Source organism: Thunnus thynnus, chromosome 9 (genome assembly GCF_963924715.1).
Source record: "Thunnus thynnus chromosome 9, fThuThy2.1, whole genome shotgun sequence".
NCBI lineage: Eukaryota > Metazoa > Chordata > Actinopteri > Scombriformes > Scombridae > Thunnus > Thunnus thynnus.
Window position 1 is genome coordinate 32,167,918 of NC_089525.1, and position 23,765 is coordinate 32,191,682.

General features: G+C 40.1%; 1 long non-coding RNA gene across 1 annotated transcript in view; it reads left to right on the forward strand.

The window, feature by feature from the left end:
* Positions 1-12,705: 12,705 nt before the first annotated feature.
* LOC137188809 (uncharacterized) overlaps positions 12,706-23,765 on the forward strand; it is a 374,566-nt gene continuing 363,506 nt past the window's right edge. The window contains exon 1 of the long non-coding RNA XR_010929531.1: positions 12,706-12,922. This is a non-coding gene — a long non-coding RNA (uncharacterized lncRNA). The remainder of the gene's footprint in view (positions 12,923-23,765) is intronic.

Consider the following 23,765-nt stretch of genomic DNA (forward strand, 5'->3'; position numbering starts at 1 on the left):
TGTTGTTGCTAAGGTTTCTCCATGTGTTGTTTGTGTTGTCCACTCTCATAGTTCAGATCTGATTCGGCTCCAACAACTACGGACGTATTTGAGAAGTTGACATTTTGAGTAAAGGGGAAAAAGTAGTGAAAACACTCGTGACATAGCTTCTGGATGCTAACCAATCAGAAGAGAGTGGGCTCATCGGGAGGCGGACCTTAAAGAGACAGGAGCTTAAACGGCCTGTTTCATACAGAGGCTGGACTGAGGGGCTGCATAAAGGACCAGTAGAAGATAAATAAAGGAAATAAGGAGGTTTTTTTTGTTTTTTGTTTGTTTTTTTTAACTATAAATCATGCAAAGATGTTCCAGTAGAGCCCCAGAATAAAAATATAGACCTGGACATGTGCAGAATGTCTCCTTTAATGCAGGAAACAAGTTAAACAAGTTAATGACTAAAACAATGAATTATCAAAATTCTTGTAGTCAATCGAGTAATTGTTGCAGCGTTACAAGCAACCTTACTTGTTGAGTGTTGATGTGTAAAGCTTCTGACTTCGGCCAGGTTTTCATATTTTAAAATGTAGTTAATTAATAATTATCTCTCCCTGACTGCCAATCATCTGCACCCACGTGATCATGTGTGACCAGTAGATTTTAGTCAGTTTGTTGTCAGTCAGATGTTTAGTCAGTGTGTTGAATTAGCCTGACAAGCTAACAGTCAGTAAGAAATCAAATTTAAAAAAAGAAAAAGACCAGGTCCAAAAGACCTGGTTCAGGTCTTAGTTTGCTGACATTAGCATGTTTTAGTTAACGTTAGTGCAAACGCTAAAATGAAAAGCGGGTGAATGTTATTTTTGTTTAGTTTTTTTAAAAATTTTGCATGTAGGGTTTGAGAATAAACTTTCAGAAACACAGCATGAATAAATATCTTCTATAAATAAATGCTGATTTAAGTATTTTAGCCACAAAGTTTCCAACAAGGACGAACATTTTTCTTGCAGTTTGCAGTCAGAACTATTTCCATTTTATTTTGCCCGTCAAAATAAAATGGATTGTTTTCACATTTACATCCTATTGTTACGTATCTATTAAAGTGTTCGCTAACTGTGGCTGAAAATGTTAAAATGTAAAAAATGTTCACTCTCACTAACTCTAACTCAGCCTGCAGACTCAGCAGCAGATGAATTATTGATAAAGACAATCAATAATGTACAGTATGTTCAATAGAAACGAGGAATTCTTCCTGAGGCCTCGGCTGCAGCACACTTACACACACTCACATTTTACTACTTTATGTTCACACAATCCTTCATGAACATAAATAATAGACACTAATAGATGAAATAATCACAATATTAAACTTTGCATATCACTATTAAACGTTTACAGAGAGAACTTACTGTTGTATCCTGATGATCTTCTGTCCTTCACAGAGAACAATCACATAGAAGAACAATGACATATATCTTTGTTGTATCTGTTGTCATGACGACTGCACCAGTATAAACTGATCTGACTGAGGAGATAAATGTTAGCAGCTAACAGAAGCTAACAGGCTGCTGCGTCGAAACCGTCCCTGAAATCCCGTTTGCAGAGTTTGATGAGATTTGCTACTGCGATTCAGTTGATAGTTAAAACAACTTTTATGCGTGTTAGCGTTAATAATAATTATACATATTCATTTAAATAGCCTGCTTTGTTGTTATTGCATTATCATATCTGCTACCGTCACGATACAACAAACATACCTGTTGGTAGATTTATTTTTCATTTTTATGTAAAAAAGAAAGAAAGAAAACAAAAGAAAAAACACATAGTAAACAATTAATATGTTGGATCTTGTATCAAAGCTTCTGCCCAACACTGCTTTCACTGAACCTAATTTAAAATCCCACTGACATTTTTACATAAATAACAAAAAATCCAGAGTCTTTCTCAACAATATGTTGTGTTTCTCACTCAAAATGTTTAGATAAGATTTGGTGCATTGTTTAAAAAAAAGTTTAATATTTTTTATTCAAAATTTCTGTTTTTTTCAAAGCCTTTAACAAACCCATAAACCCACAGCCCATCATGGATTACACATCATGGCTCAACAAATACACCAACACCATCTATCACAGATAGATAGTGGTGAATTTTATGAATATGGACAAACTTTTCATGGAAGTTGTAGTTTTCCTGTACTCACAAAGTAATCAGTGTCAAAATCACAAAGGTTTCTAATCAGCAGCTGCTGTAGTGCATCCTAGAATATGAAACGTGTTTTTTTTCATAAAGACTCAGTGAGAGATTATATTGAGTTACAGATGCTGGAGGAACAGCAGCTAGACAGGATGTGACATCATGACTTCGGCTCTCTATACTGCAGCCATGTTATGAGTTTTTACAGAGAAAAAAGTCAATTCCTGCACACACTTATCATCCAAAGTTATAGGGACCCCATGGGACATATGTATACAGTAGACTTGGACTATGTCTTACATATATATGCCACTAACCTGAAGAAAATGTTTAAATGTGTACGACTATAAATATTGTATGTTTTGACAGTTGAGGGAATCCTGAATAAATCAGCTGTTGCATGTGATCATGGACACACCTCCAACAGCTGTGGACTATCATGTGGTTATGGGCTGTTTAACCACTGTGACGCTTTATGATTGATACGTCTCGAGAACGGTTCTTGTGACAGAAACATCGACTCTGTTCATTTTTTTCTTTGGAATTGGATATTCGGGGAAATTGATTCCCTGCACCACAAAATAAAAAGAAAGCGGTGTGCATGTTGCTTTCTACTCATCATGTTATGAGCTTTATCAAACATGGAGGAGACCACATGATGGTCTCAGTATTTTTGCAGTTGGGGGGGCGCTGGTGGTGTTTGTGTGTGTGTGTGTGTTTGTGTACTAATGTGAATGTGGAGAACCAGGTTTGCAGAAGCCCGAGGCTGTTGAAGACTGATGATCCCGGAGGCTTTGAATAACGCAACACAGAGCGATGACTCCTGTCAGGAGACCACTGGGAGAGAGAGACAACAAGGCACCGCTAGAGGGAACGGAAACTCTAAAAACAATAAAAGCTAAATGTGACATTTTCCTTTTCATCAAAAAAAAAAAAAAAAAAGAGATGTTTGGTCTAAAAAGGAAATCAACAAGAGGTTTTAAAAGTGAAGTCGAGAGGGACGCCTGGATGAGATGAAGCCAGAGTGGCGTCAGGAGAGAGCAGCAGTTTGTTGTTCTGACAACAGCTTGATGATAAAGACAACAGACACTTTGTGACATCGAGTTATGAATTCACATTAAGTCACGGAGGCGTCTTAACGTTCGTTTGGCTGCGAAATATTCACAGAGGGTGAAGGAGAGTTTGTAAGAGGACAGAGAAGAAGAAGAAAAGAGAATTTGTATTTTGATAACCTTTCATTCAGCCTGTTAATAAAGTAAAGCACCAGTAAAGTGAAAGATAACACTTGTGTTCGCTCTGTTAAGTCTGTGAGCAGTTAGCTCAAAGCTATTTTGGGAATCCCTCTTGTGTATGTCTGTAGACTAGCTCAGCACAAAGACTGAAAACAGGGGAAACTGCTCGTCTAGAGAACACTTCTCTCCTTCCAACAACTCCAAAACTGTCAGATTTACATGCATCTTGTTGTTTTGAACAGGTTTATACAGAGAAATCTGTTAAGAAGATATCGTGGTTTTGCAGCAGCAAGACTTGGATGGATTGGTGATGAGCTTGTTAGCTAACAAGACAGGAAATCCAGACATTTGTGGGAAGGGAAAACATGAATTACTTTTCCCGATTAAAGTTTCTCTAAGCTTCAAGTTTACAAACTTTGGTGATATTCAAGTTGTGAAATGTAGCACAACAAGCTACCAAAGCATTACGAATGGAGCCACATTCCCTGCACATGCTCAGTGGTGTCTGCTTTACACAGAACTACTCTCCTGAGACTGAAAACATGATGCTGTTATCAGTCTTTGGAGCCGTTTCTAAACAACTAACATGTCACCCAGTGCAGCGGTGTCGCTCGCTGATATGTTTCTGGACAACAACGGAAGTCTACGGCACAGAGAGACAAGATATTTCAGTAACTGAGACCACCATTAGATTTCAATAGTTTAATTGAGATAATGAAAGAGAGCTGATATGTTGATGGATGGGTTGGAGAACCTGATGAAGGATTAGGGATGGAGGGATGAGGTGATGGGGGGAGGAAAGGGGTGAGGTGTGAGAGTTGAGGAGGGTTGAGGGACGATGACGGATGTATGGTATGTCGACTGGACAACGACTGCCGACAGTGGGGAGGTAGGAGGGAACAGGGGGGAGAGGTTGAGACTCTTGAGTGGGGGAGCTGTCTCTCCAGTCCATCGCCTGGATAGAGCCCCCACTGTTCCTGTGTTAAAAACGGAGGAGAGAGGATGGTTGATGAAAAGAGAGGGGTTAGGGTGGGAGGGACTTGCAACTGAGACGAGGGGAGAAAAACGGATGGGGTGTCGGCGTGGTCTCTGTTCCTGAACCTTGTTTATAAATCTATAAACTTCATATCAGGCTTTGGATACACACACAATACTTATTAGTAGATCAGTTCATTGTTGGTTTTGCTCCAAACATGAGATTTGTTGATGAGAAGAAAGAAAAATATAGAAAATCATCCACCAAATCCTTCAAGACCAGGACGGTTTTAGTTAATCCAAGTCTTTTGTCATCATAATTATTGATCCATAAGCCATAATTACTGTATGTATCCAAAATTGGCCCAGAATTTGAATGAAAATTGGTTTAAGCAGATCTTTTTTTACCAAATATACCAAATACCAAAAACTTTAGCTTCCACATGCAATCAAGATGCAAAGAAGTTGAGTGATTGGATGTTTCTTCTCAATATGCATCTTGAGTCGTACTTAACTTCTTGCCTTAAGTTTTTATGTCCACAGTCTTGTCTTCCACTTTGTACCAAAGATCAGATATTTCCAATGCAGTTGTGGGAGAATTCCCTTGAGAGGGAGACATGCACAGTCCGTTGTAAACACCATCATCACTTCTCTACTTAGTCTGATGAAGCTTAATTTTCCTGCTAACTAATAGTCTTCTGCAGCTCGTTCCGCTGCTCTACTTGGCGCCGTTACACAACAACCTCCCACCGATTGGATCACGTAACACTCCTCCTACTCCCTGCGTTTGGCCGACAGAAGCTCCAGCCAGCTTCTCCACTGTGAACCCGCCGGGCCCACGCCGACTAGGAGGTCACTCACACGGACCCGCCGTGACGCATAGCGCTACCCATCTGCTCTGATTGGTGGAGAGCGGCAGGGCCAGGTGACTCCCACGCAGAGGTCACATGATCCTCCATAATGTGACCTTAACTTATAAAAATACGGCTAATTAAAGCGTTTTCTCTGTGTGACACCATGTTCTCTCGGTTGACTTCCTGCCTTCAGGAGGAACAAGAGTTTCTAGAAAGTTTTAGTTTTGGTAACATACTGATTTAATTATACTTGAGAATATTATTTATATTATACTTCAGAGAGCAGACACTTTTTAAAAACATGTTTGGTCTTGCTTTTAACTCTTTTTACATTGTGCCTGATGGACACAGACACTGATGGCAGTGAGCTAGCTACCGTGCAAGATGCTGGCCAAACCACTGGACGCCATTTGTCTTCAACATCTGGACAGATGACTGAACCGCCAACCCTGTGGTTAGTAGATGACCCACTGTACCTCCTGAGCTCTTTTTGACTTTTGTTACAGCAAGTTTTTAGTTTACCTGAAGAATCTGCTCTGCTGATGCAGAAAAAAAACAGAAAAAATAAAAGAAAATAACACAAAATCCCATAAAAGAGGAAGGAGGGAAAAACGAGATGGATTAGTAATTTAATTTTTGCACTTTAACAACTTAAAAACAGATCAGCAAACAAAATGTGGCAGCAAAAAGTTATGTTAAATACATAAAAATTCAAACAAAATATTTGTGCCACAAAAAACAGCAATGCAGTATCAATCATGAATAAAATGTAATATAAATGTTTGCATATGATATCTGTGCAAAGTAAGAGTGAAGACGATCAACCCGTCTGGTGTTTATAGAATTAATTTGAGAAATAAGTTTGAAGAAGTTATGAAAAGATAAAAGGGAGAGAAATTGGCAAATTTACACATTTTGTAAATAGTTTTATATTACATTGAGAGTTTTAAAAAAAGAAAAATCAAAGAACCACAAACTTTAAAAAAAAAAACACACTTAGAAAACCACAAAACACAAAACCAGAAGAAACAATAAAGGAGAAACTTGGAGAGATTAACAAAAACGAACAAGAGAGACGGAGAGAAACAAGCCGAGTAAAAGAGATAAAGAAATTGCAACAGAGAGAGAAACACAGAGCTAATGAAGTTTAATCAGAGCTGGCAGTTCCTAACAAGATGTTTTCGTGTCCTCATTATGTCAAAGCGACTCGCTCCGTTTGGACGAAAGCAAACCTGACCTCAGAGAGCCCGACTTCCTGTTCCCGCCCACTCTTCCCTCTGACTGACAGCCGGCTGGTCGGCGCCTTCAGAGAACACCTTCACATCGGTAATGAACACGAGTACAAAGCAGACACACACATGCATATAAGAACATGTATGAGGTGGAAAAAAACAGAAAACACTGTCATGTCATATCAGTTAAAGCACAAATGTAGATAATAAAATAAATGATTCAGTTTCAGGGTCCTTGGTTTTGCACATGCTGCTTTACACTGACACTTGAATGTACATAAAAGGGGACGTATTCTGCACATATTTATATATTTATATTCTGGGGCTCTACTGGAATATCTCTGCATGATTTAACCTTTAAAAAAACTCCTTATTTATCTTCTACTGGCCCTTTATGCAGCCCCTCAGTTCAGCCTCCGTCTGAAACACACAAACAGCTGTTTATGAGCATTCACGACGAGCCTGTTATAAAAAATTATGATTGCACTGTGTATGAGTGTTACTGTTTTATCTAGATCATGATGAATTGTTCCTGTTTTGTACTGCAACTCTGCAACATCAGCAGACTCATCAGCGAAGGTTAAAGGAAGTTCAGTATTATATTTGTAAAGAGGAAGATGTAGAAATTAAAATTCGAGACATGGAGACAGGGTGAGACATGTCATCTGGGGGTCAGTTGGCCAACTCATGCCCACAAAGTCTGCCCGAAATTTGGATGTCATGATTGATGACCAACTAACCTTTAAGGTTCACGTGGCCTCAGTCGCTCGATCGTGTCGATTCTCCCTGTACAACATCAGGAAGATCAGACCCCGCCTGTCTGAGCATGCAGCACAACACCTGGTACTCGACTACTGCAACTCCTTACTGGCAGGCCTCCCTGCATGTACACTTAAACCTCTGCAGATGATTTGGGAATGCGGCAGCGCGTCTGGTCTTCAATCAGCCCAAAACAGCACATGTCACCCAGCTGTTGATATCCCTCCACTGGCTCCCAGTTGCTGCAACTAAAACTTGCTCCTGCCTACCTGAACTCACTCATTCAGGTCTACACTCCCTCCCGCCCACTACGCTCTGCCAACGAAAGGCGCCTGGTACCACAACAGGTCCCGAAGTCACCAGCTAGACTCTTCTCCTCTGTAGATCCTCGGTGGTGGAACCAGTTACCAAACTCTGTTCGATCTGCAGAGTCCCTCTCAATCTCTCTTTAGAAAAGACTAAAGACCAAGCTCTTTCACGAACACCTCCGCACTTGATGAACTGCAGGGAGAAAAAAAAAAAACATACTTCTATGCACTCTAATCATTAATCATTGCCTTGTTGCGCTGCCTGTGGGAATCTACGTCCTATCGGGCCCAAACTTCAGCTTTATGGCTCTTACTGGTGTTGTTGTCTCCTGACTAGATCCCTGCTTGTGTTGTATCAGTCTCATATGTACGTTGCTTTGGATAAAAGCGTCTGCTAAATGAAATGTAATGTAATGTAATAGATTAAGAAAAGAACTGTAACGCCCACGTAAGGTGTATAAAACCCTGTTGTAGTCGCTCCTCTGGGAGCCTTTTTCTTTGTAACCTCATCCTGCGTGATGCATGTGTGAAACGCTCCTTCTTGTACAAGAAAATAAATACTGTTAAATTTCAGCTCCGGTCTCTATTGTTTAATGGTCATTAAGAAGAAATTTTTTTAACAGAGCCGACGTCAGCCTGTCAGCAAGGTAGAAAAAAACACTGCAAACGAAGCATTCAGAGCAGGTTACAGCCCTGGATTTTGACTTGCAGGCAGCTATTCTACACACCAGGATGTACGAGGGTGAGTACCTGGGGTCAGTTAATGTTTATGCAGGGTAAGTTGATGTGGGGAGGGGAGGACATTTCCCTTCGTTTCATAATGTTAAAAGTAAAGTTAAGCATTGCTGTCGACTTACTGACTCATTTAAAAAAAAAGATGACAGAGAGAGAGAGAGAGCGAGATAGCAGCAGCGGCGGCGGTTGAGCGAGGAGAGCTAGCAGCCGGTGAATGAGAGAAATAAAATATTTTGATTGTTTCACAGCAGTTTTGTTCTAAAGCATAAATACATAACTGTTAAACACTCAACAGATGATTTACTGTGGTAACAGATGCTCTTAGTTTCTTTTTCATTCTCATTCATTCAGTACAGTTCGACTCCATGTCAGTATCGTGTCTGTAGGTGGTTCACGGAAACAAATAAAAGGAGCTTGGAGTAAACACAAACAAACAGATGCCTTTATGTTCATTCTCTCACTGTTCTATCTTAACGAGAACATTTCTGCAGATCTCTCAGCGTTGTCTCAGTTCATGGAGTTTATTATCAAGGTCGTCCATACTCTCTGAAATGTTAAACCATGTATATTCTCCCAAGTGGACACATATACAGACAGCTACAGACACCGCGGACGTGTAGTAGTTCTGTTTATGACTCTCTGGAGTCCACATGGGAGGACTCCCTCTAGACATGAGCAGTAGATCAGTGTATGTTGTGACCGCGCCATCACAACAAATGAGAGGCATGTGGACTTCCGCATAGAGTCTACATGTTCATCCTCTGATGATGGAATTTATGCCACGTGGGTCCTCATGTAGTCGAAAGGTATAACACCTGCTTTATTATCATAAGTTCTGTTCTCTTCCCCCTGTGTACTCCATACTCTCTGGATTTACACAAAATATGGAGAAACTGGAGAAATTTTGTATATTTGTGTAATATACCAACATGACATATCTATAACTAAAGGAAAACAGCCAAATCTAAAGGGAACTTCACTGTTGTATGTGAATCATTTTTTGGCTGCTGGGGGGCCAGTAAAACTCTGGTCTACTGGCCAAGTGGGCCAGTGGGGAAAAAAATGTTGAACCGTGCATACATTAACATCCCACATCAGAACAGTATTTAAATAACAGAAAACATCATATGTCCCCTTTAAATTATTAAATTACATTTGATATTTTTATTGAATGTAAAAAGCTTTCAGCACAGTCCTTTTACCAAATGTTTATATCTGTTATGTCATAATTTCATTAACTGGCACTTTGTTTCCTCTTTTTGTTATTATACTTGTTTGAAGTGTGTTTTGAATTTGTCTATTTTCAATAAAGTTGGAGAAAAAAAGAATTATTAGTAATAGTATTAGTTATAGTATTAGTTATTAGTAACACCTGTGATTTTCCTACCAAAGTCGTGGTCGCACCACAAAGTAATATTTGCTCGTCCGTGTGAAATAGAAGCGTCTGGAAGCTTGATGTTGATGAACTGCAGCAGCTGGTGAGCTAACTGCTAACTTGGCTGGGCTAGCGCTACTCCGTCACAAACGCTACTGGAACTTCTCTCAACTCAATGTGAAAAATGCGCATCATGGCGATTCCAATGTTATGAAACGGATTCACCGCAGTAGAATTTGCCGTTTTAATCCCGGTATGTCCGGTAGGTCTCCTTTAGACAAGTAATGAGGTCTGCAGTGAAAAAGGCAATGACAGTCAGTCCAGACTGAAATATTCCAAAAACTGTTGAATAATAACTAATCACCATTGTTGCACATATTCATGGTACCCAGAAGAAGAATCCTAATGACTTTCAGCAGGTCAAAGTTTTCACTTATCCTACTAAACATGTCTGTTACAAAGTGGGTGGGAACACACCATTTGTCGCCATCAATGCCACATAGCTTATGAATTTAACCATGCTTGTTAATTGTTTTAGCCATAGATCCAGCATTAATCTGTAACTTGCAGACACATACTATCCCGGGTTTTTTTGTGGTTTGCATTATGTTTGGTTACAGTTCACATACCAGCAACATTTTTGGTTAAAGTAAAACACAGACAAGTATTGTTAAGTTCTGTGTTCCATAAGTTAATTATTTCTTTGTTACTTACCGTAAACACCATGTGCTCCACAAACAAAAGGAGAAGGCACCCAACTACCCAACTACTTCCTGTATTTATACACCTGGTGACATCATCAGTGATGTCACCAGATGTCACTAGACCAAGTATAGGGGGGATTTATGTTATTTCATTAAATGTTTGGTTTAGTTTCGATATGATTTGTACTTGTTTTGGCTCAGGTTGAGGTTTAATGTTGTGGATGTGTTTTGTGTAAACAATGTTGACTGATACATGTAGGTGGTATAAGGGAAAGGACACCCCTGCAATAAATATGGTTCTGCCTGATAGATTGGAGGGCCTATTTAAAGGGAGAGATGTAGCTTTAGGGGATGACGGTGTAGCTGTGTGCACGTGATCATGCCTGAGTTAAGCTAGTTAACTTTGAATCGCTTGTGTTAATTTCTTTTTTTTGAGACACCTTTTAGTTTGTTTTTTGGTTCACTGGACTGAATAAATCAGTTTTTTACTCATTCAGCAAGAGTCTGCCTCCTACCACCTTCCTAGCCACTACGGTCAGGCTTCCTCACAATCTCAACATTTACTTCATGGATTAGGACGATATTTTGTACAGACATTCATGGTCAACCAGACAATGTCCTAATGACTCAGCTGATCCTCTGACTTCTCATCTAGCATCATCTTGAGGTTGACATGTTTAGTTTAGACAGAAATTTCTCATCGATGAAACCAAATTAGGGGTGAGGTGATGTTCTCAAATTGTCTAAAACCCAAATTCACACCGATAAAAAACAGAGAAAAGCAGCAAACACTCACATTGAAGAAGCTGAAACCTGCAAATATTCAGTTTCGTTTGAAAATTTACTTTAAAAAATTAGCAATAATCAAAATAGCTGACAATACATTTTCTGATTGTACAATTACTTGATTAACTAACATTTTCAGCTAAAATAAAAGCCTTTCCCATCATCTTCAGCTGTACGTTATATTATCAAGTGTTATCGTACTAGGATGCTAAACGTTTTACTGTTTCACATTAGCATTTAGCTCAAATCACTGCTGTGACGCTAAGCCGCTAGCGTGGCTGTAGACACTTAGTTGTTAAAGGGACAGAAGTTAATAAATTGACATTTCAGTAGTAGAAACAAGTAGAGAAAGGAGACTCTGCTGATGTTAAATGCTTCAGGTTGTCATCAGAGCAGCATCACCAAGACAATAATCACATAAACAAATGATCTGCATTCAAAAACATAAAACATAAAACATAATTTTGATGGTTAATTCTATATTTAAGAACAGGTACAGAAGGTGTTGTTTTCATTTTGCAGGACGTGCTGTTTTGTATTTTTGTCCTTTGCAATAGTTTCACAAACACAACTGAGATGTTTTTTTGAAAACCTGTAATAAGTGTCTCGCACAAAACGACAGGCCTGTGGCGTTTTGTGCAGCAGTCGGTAATGTAGAGTGTTTTCTGTCTTAAATTGCAGGTAGGAGCCACAGAGGCAGGAAAAAAAGGAACAGAGAAAATACCAATTAAATATTTCGGAGGAGGTGTTGTGACCTCTCTGCTTCCTTCTTCCTGCAGTGTTTCATCAGTCAGGCGGCTCTCTGAGTCTCAAACTGTTTTAATAAGACCACAACTTTCCCCCTCATCACTAATGAAACTTCTCAGTCTCAGTCTGGAGTTGCCAGACTGCTGCTTGTTTCTCACCACGGACGCTCAAACATCCCGATAAACCCAACAGCACCACGAAAAGACTGTTGACACCGATGTCTGGACAGCATGTGTTATGATCTGAATCAGCCAGACCACATCTGGAGGTGGTCGGATCTCAGCAGGTGTAAATCTGTTGTGTGAGACCACGTTCATAAGATAAAAGTTAATCTAGCTCCGCCTCTTCCTGCTAGCTGAAGCAAGCCACGCAAAAACTACAGAAGAAGTAGAAGTCTTCCCTCACAAAAAGCCATTTTGAAATGAATGACGTCTGTTTGTTGCAGCAGTTTCTTTAACTTTGGATTCAACATGTCTGGATAAGTCTCCCAGCTCCGCCAAGCTGATGTGCATATTGAGATTCACTCACAACGAAGACACAACTGAGAACACAAGAACGCATTTTAATACCAGATGTAAACCAAGCGGCAACCTCCGGAGCTGTAAAGTGAAGCCAATGCAGAAGTGCCAAAAACTGCAGTTCCTTGAACGACCACTTGAGGCTCCAAAAGTGAGTCAATCCCCATAGACCTCCATGTTAAAATCTTTACAGCAGAAATAAACATGTTTACAGCCTGGTACAAACAACGGTTTTGGTCTCTGTAGCTAATTTCCTCTTTCATGACACCTGTACGGGGGGGGGATTTTTTTATAACTCACCTGTTTAATTTTATTAAGCCATAAAGTTATGCATAATGAAGGACATGGCTGCTTTGAGTGACAGGTCCGCCAGCCGCTAGGTGGCTTGTTTCAGCCATTCGGCACGCCTCTTTGCCCATTTTTGATTGGCTGGGAGTTAGGCAGCATCACACACTGCCAAGATGGCGACGGCCGGAGCGGCTCGCTTTGAGCTTCAAAACCGCTCTTCAGAAACCAACGGGTGACGTCACGGTAACTACATCCATATTTTTATACAGTCTATGATGTAAACGGAAAGACCTGTTGATCAGATGTCATTATCCAGATACACAAACAGATCACATGTTAATATCTGGTGGAAATGGAGCCGTAATGTCATGTGATACTATTGAGCCCAAAAAGACTTTTTCCCATAGACTTACATTGTGAAAGAGACGTCATTTTTTTTGAGCGTCACAACCCCCACGAAACGACTCGTTTCACTATCACAATTTGATCCATTCTGTCAAATTGCATTTTGAAAGTCTAGAAGAGCCGCATCATTGAATCGTTTTATCCTCATTCAAGTAGCCGGAGGGCTAAACCTGAAGTTAGTCTCTAGTGAACCTGCTCCATGGACGCCATCGGCCCAAAGACTGTGTGCAGTTTTCATCCAGGTATTTCTTCATAGTGTGAAGTGGCTTTTTTGGCTTCATGTGCCACTGAGCAGCTTTCATAGGATTGAATTGAGCCCCGCCTCCGACACTGTATCTAGTTCTCTTTATACATCCTGGTTCAAAACAGGAGTCCACAAACCAATGAGTGATGTCACAGTAGCTTCGTCTATTATTCTTATATATATACACATTGTGTGTGTGTGTGTGTGTGTGTGTCAGCATCCTTCTGTTTCTTCAGTCATGGACAGGATCTTGCTCTGAATGCTCAATTTCTTTCATGATCCTCCGCTCAACTCCCACCACCACCAAGGTGATGATGAAGAGCCACTATTGCTCCTCCTTGCCATCACACAAACACACACACACACACACACACACACACACACACACGAGGCCTTGAGGCTTTTCTCTCGCCGGTCTTTCTCTCCGTCTCAGATCGCTTATTGAAGAAAAGGACCAATCACACGTCACCACTCAACACTTTTAACCTTCATCCTCGCATATCAATGAGCACATTCAGATGGACATAAAGGAAGGTGTGTGTGTGTGTGTGTGTGTGTGTGTGTGTGCTAGTTTCCAACACAAAGTCCTCCAGGTTATATTTTTTTTCTTCTTCTTTTTCTCTGGTGGCGGCTGATGAGTCGTCTGTCTGCCTGGTCATGGAGCAGCGTTCTGCTTTCTGCCTGACTTTAATCAGCAGTGTTTGATGGGAGTTATTGTGCCCCTGACCCCCCCTCCCCCTCCCCCCCGTGACCTTTGACCTTGCTGTTTTCCTGTGCGATGTCGATAAAGACTCCCGCTGCCTGTTGTTTCTCCTCTTCTTCTAATTGTAGTGTTGGAGTTTTGTGGGCAGCAGCCTGCAGACACACCACAGGACAGAGATTTGGAATATTCAGTGTTTTTCGGCAGGAAAGCCAATGTGCGGCTGTGAGATTGTCAGAATACTGTATATTTTCAGCCAAAATGTGCTTGTGACTCTGCAAATGTGTTTTTTCCAAGAGAGCAAGAAGCTGAAAATTCATTTAATCACTTCATTCCTGCTGAATGCAGAGGTTTTTTTTGTACAAAACATTGTTAAAACCTACAAAAGGTTTATTTTAAACTCTAGAGAAGATCGTAAAGTTTGCAAAGATTTCAGATGTCAGGAGGAATTTTGGGGGAATTAAAATGATGCACAAGACATAATGGAATAATGCAGCCAAATAATAACATAGAAGGTTTGAATATTTCACACATGACTAAAACTTAAAAAAAAAAGAAGCAAGAAATGTTCTGCATTGAGTTGAATCATATATTATTTAATATTACACTCCAACATATCAAATCAGACTCATACAGAAGTTTCTCATCACAAGACTTTTCACCAAACCGTCCAGTTCGTTGTGCATGTTATTGTTATTACAGAGCTTTACATTTTTGTGTGATAAATTTGTTATTTTGTGTTTTTCTACGACAGTTTAAGATGGTAAAAGATCATCAAGGATTACACACCTGAGAAACTAGAGGAAGTCAGAGGGTTTTTTTGCCAAATGGCTTAATAATATTTGTTCCACACGTGATTTATTGACACTGTAAACAATGTGAAAGTAGAAAAAAAAACACAATGACTGAATATCAGAGGAAAGAAACCAAACAACAGATGTTTTAGGAAAAGTAGCCAAATGCTAACGTTTCCCCTCATATCATTCTACTGGCTGTTAAATAAATATCAAAATATATATAAGGAAATAACAATAAATCAATAATATTTAATTTAACGTGTGTGTTGAATTCATCTTCTGATTAAAACAGAACTGTTGAAACATCGTAGAAAGTCTCCTGACTGTGATTATTTCTCTGGTTCTGACACGTGCAGCTTCCTCTAGCCGACTAGCCGGCTGGTTTTTCAGGTAACGTAATGTTAACGTTACAACAACGGCTTTTTTAATGTATTTTTAAAAAAGTTGTTGAAGAAGAAACGTCACCGCCTCCATCAGCTGAGTCCATGAGTCTCATCAGACGCAGGTGTTTCCCTGCACAGTCAGAATGGAAAACCAAGGTGCTTCTCATCATAGCGGGACAGTTTTCTAGAGTTTTCTAGGTTAGAATAAAGAGTGTAGACTGGTAGAGTTTGAAGCGATGCTGAACAGTTTCCAGCTGTTTTAAGAAATCACTGAGCCTTTTATTTAAATGAGACTAATCAGACTTTTCATGGCGTTTGTTGACAAAAAGAAACACATTTTTTCTTTTATAAACACCAGCTTTATTTCTCAAATATTCCGTTAATAACGAGACAGATAGAAATCTTGTCTTCTATTATCAGCAGCACAGACAGCAGCTGTGACTCACTGTGTTGTTTCTGTATTTTTGTGACTCTCCCGGTGAGACAGTTCTACCTCTCAGACATAAACTACTGCACATCCAGAAATATTTACCCCCCCCCCCTCTCTCTCTCTCTCACACACACACACACACACACACACACAGTCCTCCTCCTCCTCACTGTGGAGGAAGGCTGAGAACAAGCAATTACGCAGCAGAAGTTAAAGGACCGAGGCGATGGATAAAACACACGGCTTGTCGCTGCAGTGGTCGGGACGTGTTCTCCTCCCCAGCGTTCCTTTTGTTTCTTAACGTGTGACGTGAAGAGCTGCAAGGATTCATTATTTCTGTCTCTCTGGTTGACCAGCAGCTCTCCTGAACCTGTTAGACAAAAAAAAAACCCACACTGCTGTCGGTGAAATCGATGCTCGCAAAAAGCAACAAAATACAGCTGCTGTCGGTGAGCAAACAGTGAATAAAACACACCGGTGTGTGTATGTAGGGCTTTAAAATATTCAGCCGGAAGGTTTGTTGAGGCGTTTCATCCAGTTTGCATCAGAAAAGTGGATTTGAAAATGAGCCAGAAGGTCAAAAAGCAGCACAAAAAAAAAAAAAAAAGGATCCACCTGTGAAACCAGATTAGGATTAGGATTAGAACTGCTTTAAAAAAAAAGAAGGTATTTCACACATTACCGTCGACGTGAAACCGATTCCGTCTGACCTCCGATGTTACATTATGAAAATGAAACAGCGGGATCGTTGTTCCTGCTCGTGATTCATGATATTCCTTAAAGCAGGTTCATAGCAGGAAGTTTGACAGTAAATTTCCCTTTAATTTAGAGCTACGGTTAACAATTATTCTCATTATTGTTAAATATGCAGATTATTTACTCAATGAACAGTTTAGATAATGAAAAAATGTGTTTGTTTTGTCTGAATAACAGTCCAAAATCTTCAATTTATTCAATTTATTGTCATGTATGACAGAAAAAAACAGCAAATCATCACATTTGAGACACTTGACTTGAATAACGACTGAAATGATCAACTGAAAGTAAGTTGCCAATTAATTCTCTTTTATTCAATTAATCAACTGATGGCTGCAGCTCCGCTTTGATTCATGACTGATGAGGAGGAGGAGTGTTTGTAGAAGTGATTTTTACGTCTGTAATGTTCACATGAATGAAGAGGAAGGTGGAACATGCTTCTTCCTCATCTGCATGTAAGCGAACATGCACAGGTGTTGTTCCGAGATGTTTACACGACTCTTTTCTTTCATGTTTGTACAGTTTGCAGCTTGTTTGTCATGCAGAGTGGAGGTGTAGGAGGTACAGTAAGATATTATGACAGTCATGAATATCTCTATAACTTCTTATTTTATTTTATTGTTAATATATTTTTCCTTCTATTTGTGCTGCTGTATTGTTTGAATTTTCCCAATTAAATTTAAAATGTTATTAATTATGTGAGGTTGAATCTTTTAATTGATTGACTTGTTTATAGTGTTTTATACCAATCAGCTAAATTAATCTGAAAATAATAATGCATGAGGTAATTCCTTTTACTGCACACCAGGTGCTCAAGCTGTAAAGACTGATAATTACACCTTGAGGTGGACGGGCAGTCCACGCCTTTACTTGAAGAGTTTACCAACTTTTATGTAAACAGTGTCACGGCTCTTGTCAATCAGATGTAATTGTCTTTTTTTGCCTTTTTCCTGAATTTGTTCTGGAGAATATATAAAGTGTTTTAAAGCTTTCTGAGTGTTTGTTTGTTGGGTTCTGATACATTTTATACAGTTTTTATTCCTCTTACTTTGATTTTAGCTCGACTATGTATTTTTAAAGGACGAGTTCACAATATTTCAACAGTCAGGAGCCCAAATGATCATTGAAACCTGTTTTTTTTTCTTGCTGTAATCATTCCTCCTGTTCATACTGACTATTAGAAGATCCCTTCATAAGTGATGGAGGACTAAATCCACAGTCCCCCTTCTGTTTATCTGAAGCTTCAGCGTCCAAATGAGTCGAATCAAGTAGATATCTTTCAACGTTAGTCTTTTTAGTGCCAAAGGTCACTGTCACCTATAAATAACTATATAAATAAGACAGAATATACTCACCTAACATGATTGTTTTTGTTCCTCTTTGTGTGTAAAACCTTCAGCTCCACGTCCCGACTTTAAAAGTTAAGTCGAATCTTCTCTCCAGACGTCCGCAAACTTTGCCGTCACAGGAACTTCTCTGAACATCAGAAGGCGTCTGAAGACGTTTTGAGGACATCTCCAGACATCTTTTGAGACGTCTCGTGACAGTTCGGGCCGCAGCGGATGTGCCGGTATGAAGATAAAGGAGCGCGTCCTGAGGGATCAGGCTGCTCTGTCTGGACTTCAGCTGGGGCTCATGGCAGCAGAACACAGGCCGAGCTTGGCATTAATATGGATGTCCACCAGGCGCCTTGTCCTCTGCCTCCCTGTCTCTCTTTGTGCGCTGCCATGGTTCGCTGTGTGCCAGTGAATAGCATTAACAGCATGGCAGCCAACCTCCAACCATGCCAAGGTCATTAATAAACATCCTCAGATGGCTCATAATGATTCCCTACAGTCAGACGCTGCGGTATGGAGAGTGTCGAGACGAGTTGTCGCTGCACACAGCTCTGTTTGCCTCATAGTTTACAGTGCAGACACTCCACCAACTCCACTGACAACAAACTAACTTCTACTCCTGCTCTGACAGCCTCTCTGTGACTCAAGGCCCAAAAAAAAAAAAAGTTTGTGCTCCTGAGGATGAACTATCCGACAGAGTCCGGGTATCTCAGATTTGGTGTTGTGTTCAATGACAGCTGTTAGAAAATATTAGTTTCTTTTCTCTCAGTGTGGTCTCTTCCAGGCTCCATAAATTTAAAATTTTCCTTTTTTAATCTAATTTTTTGGGGGTAAAATCTTTCTCCATAACAGATGGAGCTCAAGTGATGTCACTCGAGTCAGCGTCGGTTGATGCTGAAGACTAAAAGTTTGATAATGAAATGAATCTGGAGTTAGAAAGAAAGTGAGGTTGGAGGCTAAACCTCCAACTGAATTATCAGCAGTTGAGTTGCATTGTGGGTAACGTATGCAGCAGGTTTTGACAAGAAAGACGAATGTGTGGCCCCGGTGGCCTTCTCCCTCCTGTTCTCATCTTCCATTCAGAGTGTTATTGATAAGACAACAGACACTGAGATTGATCTCCGCCTACGCTCTCCTCTCTCTGCGTGTGTGTGTGTGTGTGTGTGTGTGTCAGATGGAGGAATATTAACCACCTCACCATCAGATGTCATAATATCTGTGTCTGAGAGGAGAAAATCCATCGCCATTGATCAGCGGGATGAGGGGCCGCCGCAGCCGTCAGTCACTTTGATTGATGGACCTGTCGACCAGTGGCGGTAAAGGTTAGGGTGGGCGGGGCCGGAGGAACGTGAGACTCTCCCCGGCTCTCTGATCGATAAGGCTGTCTGCCGACATCAGCGGCTCCCTCCGTCTTCTGCCGTTAGTTTACAGTTTCTGCGGATTTTTAAATATCAGCTGTCGCTTAGCGGAAACAAATGGGAGGCTGTTTTATCCAGACGTCGATACAGGAGGGAAGCGAACCGCCAACCTGCACGCGGGGGGGGGGGGGGGTCGGTGCCTTGCTCCAACCTGAGAGATGTTTTCATTTTACATTTCATTTTGCACCGGTGCGCTGGAATTCAAATATATAAATTTAATATCTAAACATAGATTTAATTTTTCTGCAACAACACTTTTACTGCCACTTATTTTAAAACATTGATTTTTTTGTCCTTTTTCAGTTGTTTTTTTTTTAAATAGCTGATGTTCTTTTTTATATGCAGCTGCTTTATGTCGTATATATAATACAACAAAGAAGAATCAAACAACTATTTATGTGAGTGAAAATGTAGCTGGAAACTTTACCTTCAATATAGAAAATATCTGCTTTATGTCTGTGTTTGAAAAATATAAGTAATAATGTGGTCAACAAATATGAAAGAAAATGTTCAATATCTGTTCACGTTGCGTCCACAGTAAATGAGCTTTAGTTATTTTTTTCTGTCAATGTGAAACACTGGCAGGAAGTGTTTCATTGACAGAAGCTTGTTGTAAGACAAAATACTCTGAGCTGTTCTGAGTGACATTTAAGTGGCTTCCTATGCTTCCTGTTAAATTAGGCAAATTAAATCGTTATGATAAAAATATACCAGATATATGTGCACAGAGGTTAAAGGAGCACTGTTTCTGTCAGTTTGGGACCCAAACACAGAGGCAGATATAATGGAAACATCTCCTTTAATGGTGGATGTTCATGAACAGACAAACAGAGCTGAACAGAACTAGCAGACGAAACAAAACGAATGATCCAACAATGACTCAACTCAAAACCAGACCTTAAATACAGACTAAACTAATCAGGGAATGGGAGAACAGGTGACGAGACACGAGGGCAGGCTGGGAGTGATTGGCTGAGGGAAACACAGGAAGCAGGGCTGACGAGACGGATACAGGGCAGGTGTGGGGAAGACACAGAGCAGAGCTAACGAGGATGAAGCAGGGCAGGTGAGGAGAACGTGAACACACAAAGGAAACACAGTAACAGAACCAAAACCCAGAAAACACAATACTCTAAATACAACCCGTCCAAGATCCATCATGAACGTAAACTAACGTACACAACACACCAGGCTAAACAACATAAGGCGGTCCAAACCCACCACACAAATATAACAAGAAAACCCAAATGAACCGAAGGACTAAACAGAGCTGCAAACCAGGAGACAACAAAGAACACAAGAACACAAAAAGACCAAAAAACACACAAAGTCCCAGCAGGATGTGACAGTTTCACGTCTGGCAGCGAAGAAAGATTAAAACGTTCTGGGGACGAGGTCAGAGAGAAAATTATTTCTAAAGGAATTCAGTTGGACCTTAAATTATTTTTACTTGGTTTATATCTAGAAGGACATAATTATAATAAAAATGAACAAATATTGTTGGACTTTAGCCTCCTCAATGCCAAAAAGCTAACAGCATTGTTTTGGAGGAAAACTCACAGATAACTCAGAAATATTAATCATCAGATACGACAAATGATGTCAAACCTCCCACTAGAAATAATAACTTATATACTAAAAGATAAGAGAAAATATTTGAGGACCTTTAATAAAGTGTGTTAAAGATTTGGAAACAATGCTTGTTGTAAACCATCAGCCTTGTTTCTTCTTCTCTTTCTTTTTTTGTGGATTATCAGGGTTAAATTAATGGAGCTTTTGTTGTTTTGTTTGTTGTTGCTTAAAAAAAAAAAAAAATTGACTAAAAGAAAATAAATAAATAAGCGTCATCGATGTGTTCCTTCATTAGAGGTGTTGTATGTTTCAGCTGGCGGTGACTAATTCTGTAACTCATCCTTGCATATGTTGATATTGTGATAATTTCTCAGTCCTCCTAGTTGGAGCTCCAGATGGCTGAATGTGTCCTCTCTCTTTCTATCTCTCTCTCTTCTCTCTCTCTCTCTCTCTCTCTCTCTCTCTCTCTCTCTCTCTCTCTCTCAGGCTGCAATTACAGAACAAACCGAATGTGATTCATGTACTTTCTATTTCCAGCTGCTGCTCTCTCTCTCTCTCTCTCTCTCACACTCCTCACACCTTCAACACGGCCACATTTCCAGTTTCCTGTTTGCTCCTCCGGCTGATGTTCCTCTCCACTAAACTAAACAGCAGCTTCCCCAACTTTCCTTCCACAGAAAACTCCCAGAACATGACAAATTAGACCAAAATGAGCTAAAAAAAAAAAAAAAAAAAGACTTTTGTCTAATAAAGGCACTGGAGCCATGAGATTTGTCCCTCCTGTGCTGCATGTGGTGTAATAACATCACTGTTTGCTAATAATAACTGATGGTTCACGGCTGACGAGCGATGCTAATGGAGAGGAGGCTAATTGTAGTCGCCTGGTCACGGCTGTGAGGAATGTCTCTAGAAGGAAAATGAACTTTATTCTTAAATTACAGGCCCCTCTGTGGCGGACGCGCCTGTCCTATTATGTGCTAATTAGCAGACGCTTGGGACGCTTTAGCTAACGAGCCCGGGATAATTTTAACCCTCCACTGTGGCTGCGAAGAGACGTGCAGCACGATGCACGACCGCATACAGTCTGAATATGAACATATGGCTCAGCTTACATAAAACAGATGCACATGCACACACACACACACACACACACACATGCACACACATACATTCTCATACATTCACAGGCTCCCAGCATGCACCAGCTTAGTTGCTGCTGCGCTAATTGGCTTGATGTGATTCCGAAAATAGTATCAGTACAATCCCCTGTCTGCCTTCAGAAAAGATCATGCCCTTTCAATTCAGAGTCCCAGCAGGCCGTCAATAGGAAATGGCTCCGAATAAAAGGGAGAGGTTTAAAGGTGCATTTCACCTCACCGTGCGCTCATTGTCTCTGCTCTCACCGCAGCAGTGAGCTTCAACATTTCTTTCTTCTCGGATGAGAGGATTTGATTCTTTTTTTTTTTTTTTCACTTTTCTCCAGGGTCTCAGGTTTTAATACCGAAACAATTTGAGGAGGCAACAGGGAGTTCCTCTCTATCATCGCCATCATAATTATCATCCTCAGATCACAGCAATACTCATATTCCATATTATTACACATTGAGAAAAGCAGAGTGGGAGAAATTGCTAAGTGTTTTCACAGTTTTGAGTTTTCTTTGTGACAATTATCCAAAATATTCCTCAACATAGAAAAGTCTCCTGGGGCTGTATTTATCAAACCTGCAAGAGAAGGAAATCACTCCTAACTGGACAAAAAAAAATCTCCAAATGACAAAGAATTTCTTAATATAGCACATCACTCGTCTCTGTGCTGATATTTAGGAGCTCCACAGGAGTTTGAACCTGTTAGAAGCCGCCAGGAGACGTGATGTTCCTCAAGAGGAGAGATGTTTTAGAAAGACTTGAGGACAATAAGATTATTGAAAGATTGTTTTGACAGAAAAAAAAAAAGAATTTTTGAGACTTATATCGTGTGTGACGCAGAGGAGAAGCAAACGTCTACACAATGTTACACTTATATTTCACAATCTCAGCTTCGTATCATCAGCAGGTCATAAAGATGAAGATCCTGTGACTCAGACATAAACACAACTGTGACCTCTTGCTGAATGTCAGCAGCATATTGAAGAATATCTCAACTGCAACAGACAGAATATTTTATAAGGTCTTATATCTTTTGTTTTTTTAGAGTATTTCAAATAATAGTGGAAGCTAAAATATTTGAGGGAGATGTTCAAGTTGTTATAATGCATTTGGCTCCCATCTGGACTACTGCGACGCCTTTTATCTGGGTGTTTAACTAGTGCAGAACGCTGCTGCTCGACTAATAACTGGCACAAGGAAGAGAGACAGCATCACACCTATACTGGCCTCCCTGCATTGGTTACCAGTCAAGTATAGGACTGAGTTTAAGGTATTTTTATTTGTTTTTAAGGCTCTACATGGCCTGGCGCCCCGGTACATCTCGGAGCTCATCTGCCGCCTTCACAACACCAGATCTCTCAGATCCTCTGGCCAACTGTTGCTCGCTGTCCCTCGATCGCGGCTGAGGGGTTAGGGTGACCTTTTGGAATAAGTGTTCTCCTTCCCTAGACACTTTTAAGGCCAAACTAAAGACTCACTTGTTCTCTCAGGCCGTTGACTGTAGTTAAAACCCAGTGAACTATTATTTGTTCTTGTTTCTTGTTTGATGTTACCTTGTTATGTTGTTTTAATTTATTCTTGATATCTTATTGTACAGCACTTTGGTCAACTGTGGTTGTTTTTTAAATGTGCTTTATTAATAAATTTGATTTGATTATAATGCATCCTGTGTGACTGTGTGACAAGTAAACAATGGGTGCAGGTGGAAGGCGAATTGGAGAGTGGAAGAGAAGGTGCTGTAAAGTATGTTTTCAATTTATGCATGAAAAAAAAACCCTGAGTGAAATCACCTAAAATTTTGAAAAAAAAAATCTTGAGATGTTGCAAAATAAATTTCATGCTTGGCTGAAGTGGGAAAAGTTGGTGAAAAATTAGACAAAGTACAGAAACAGATCAAG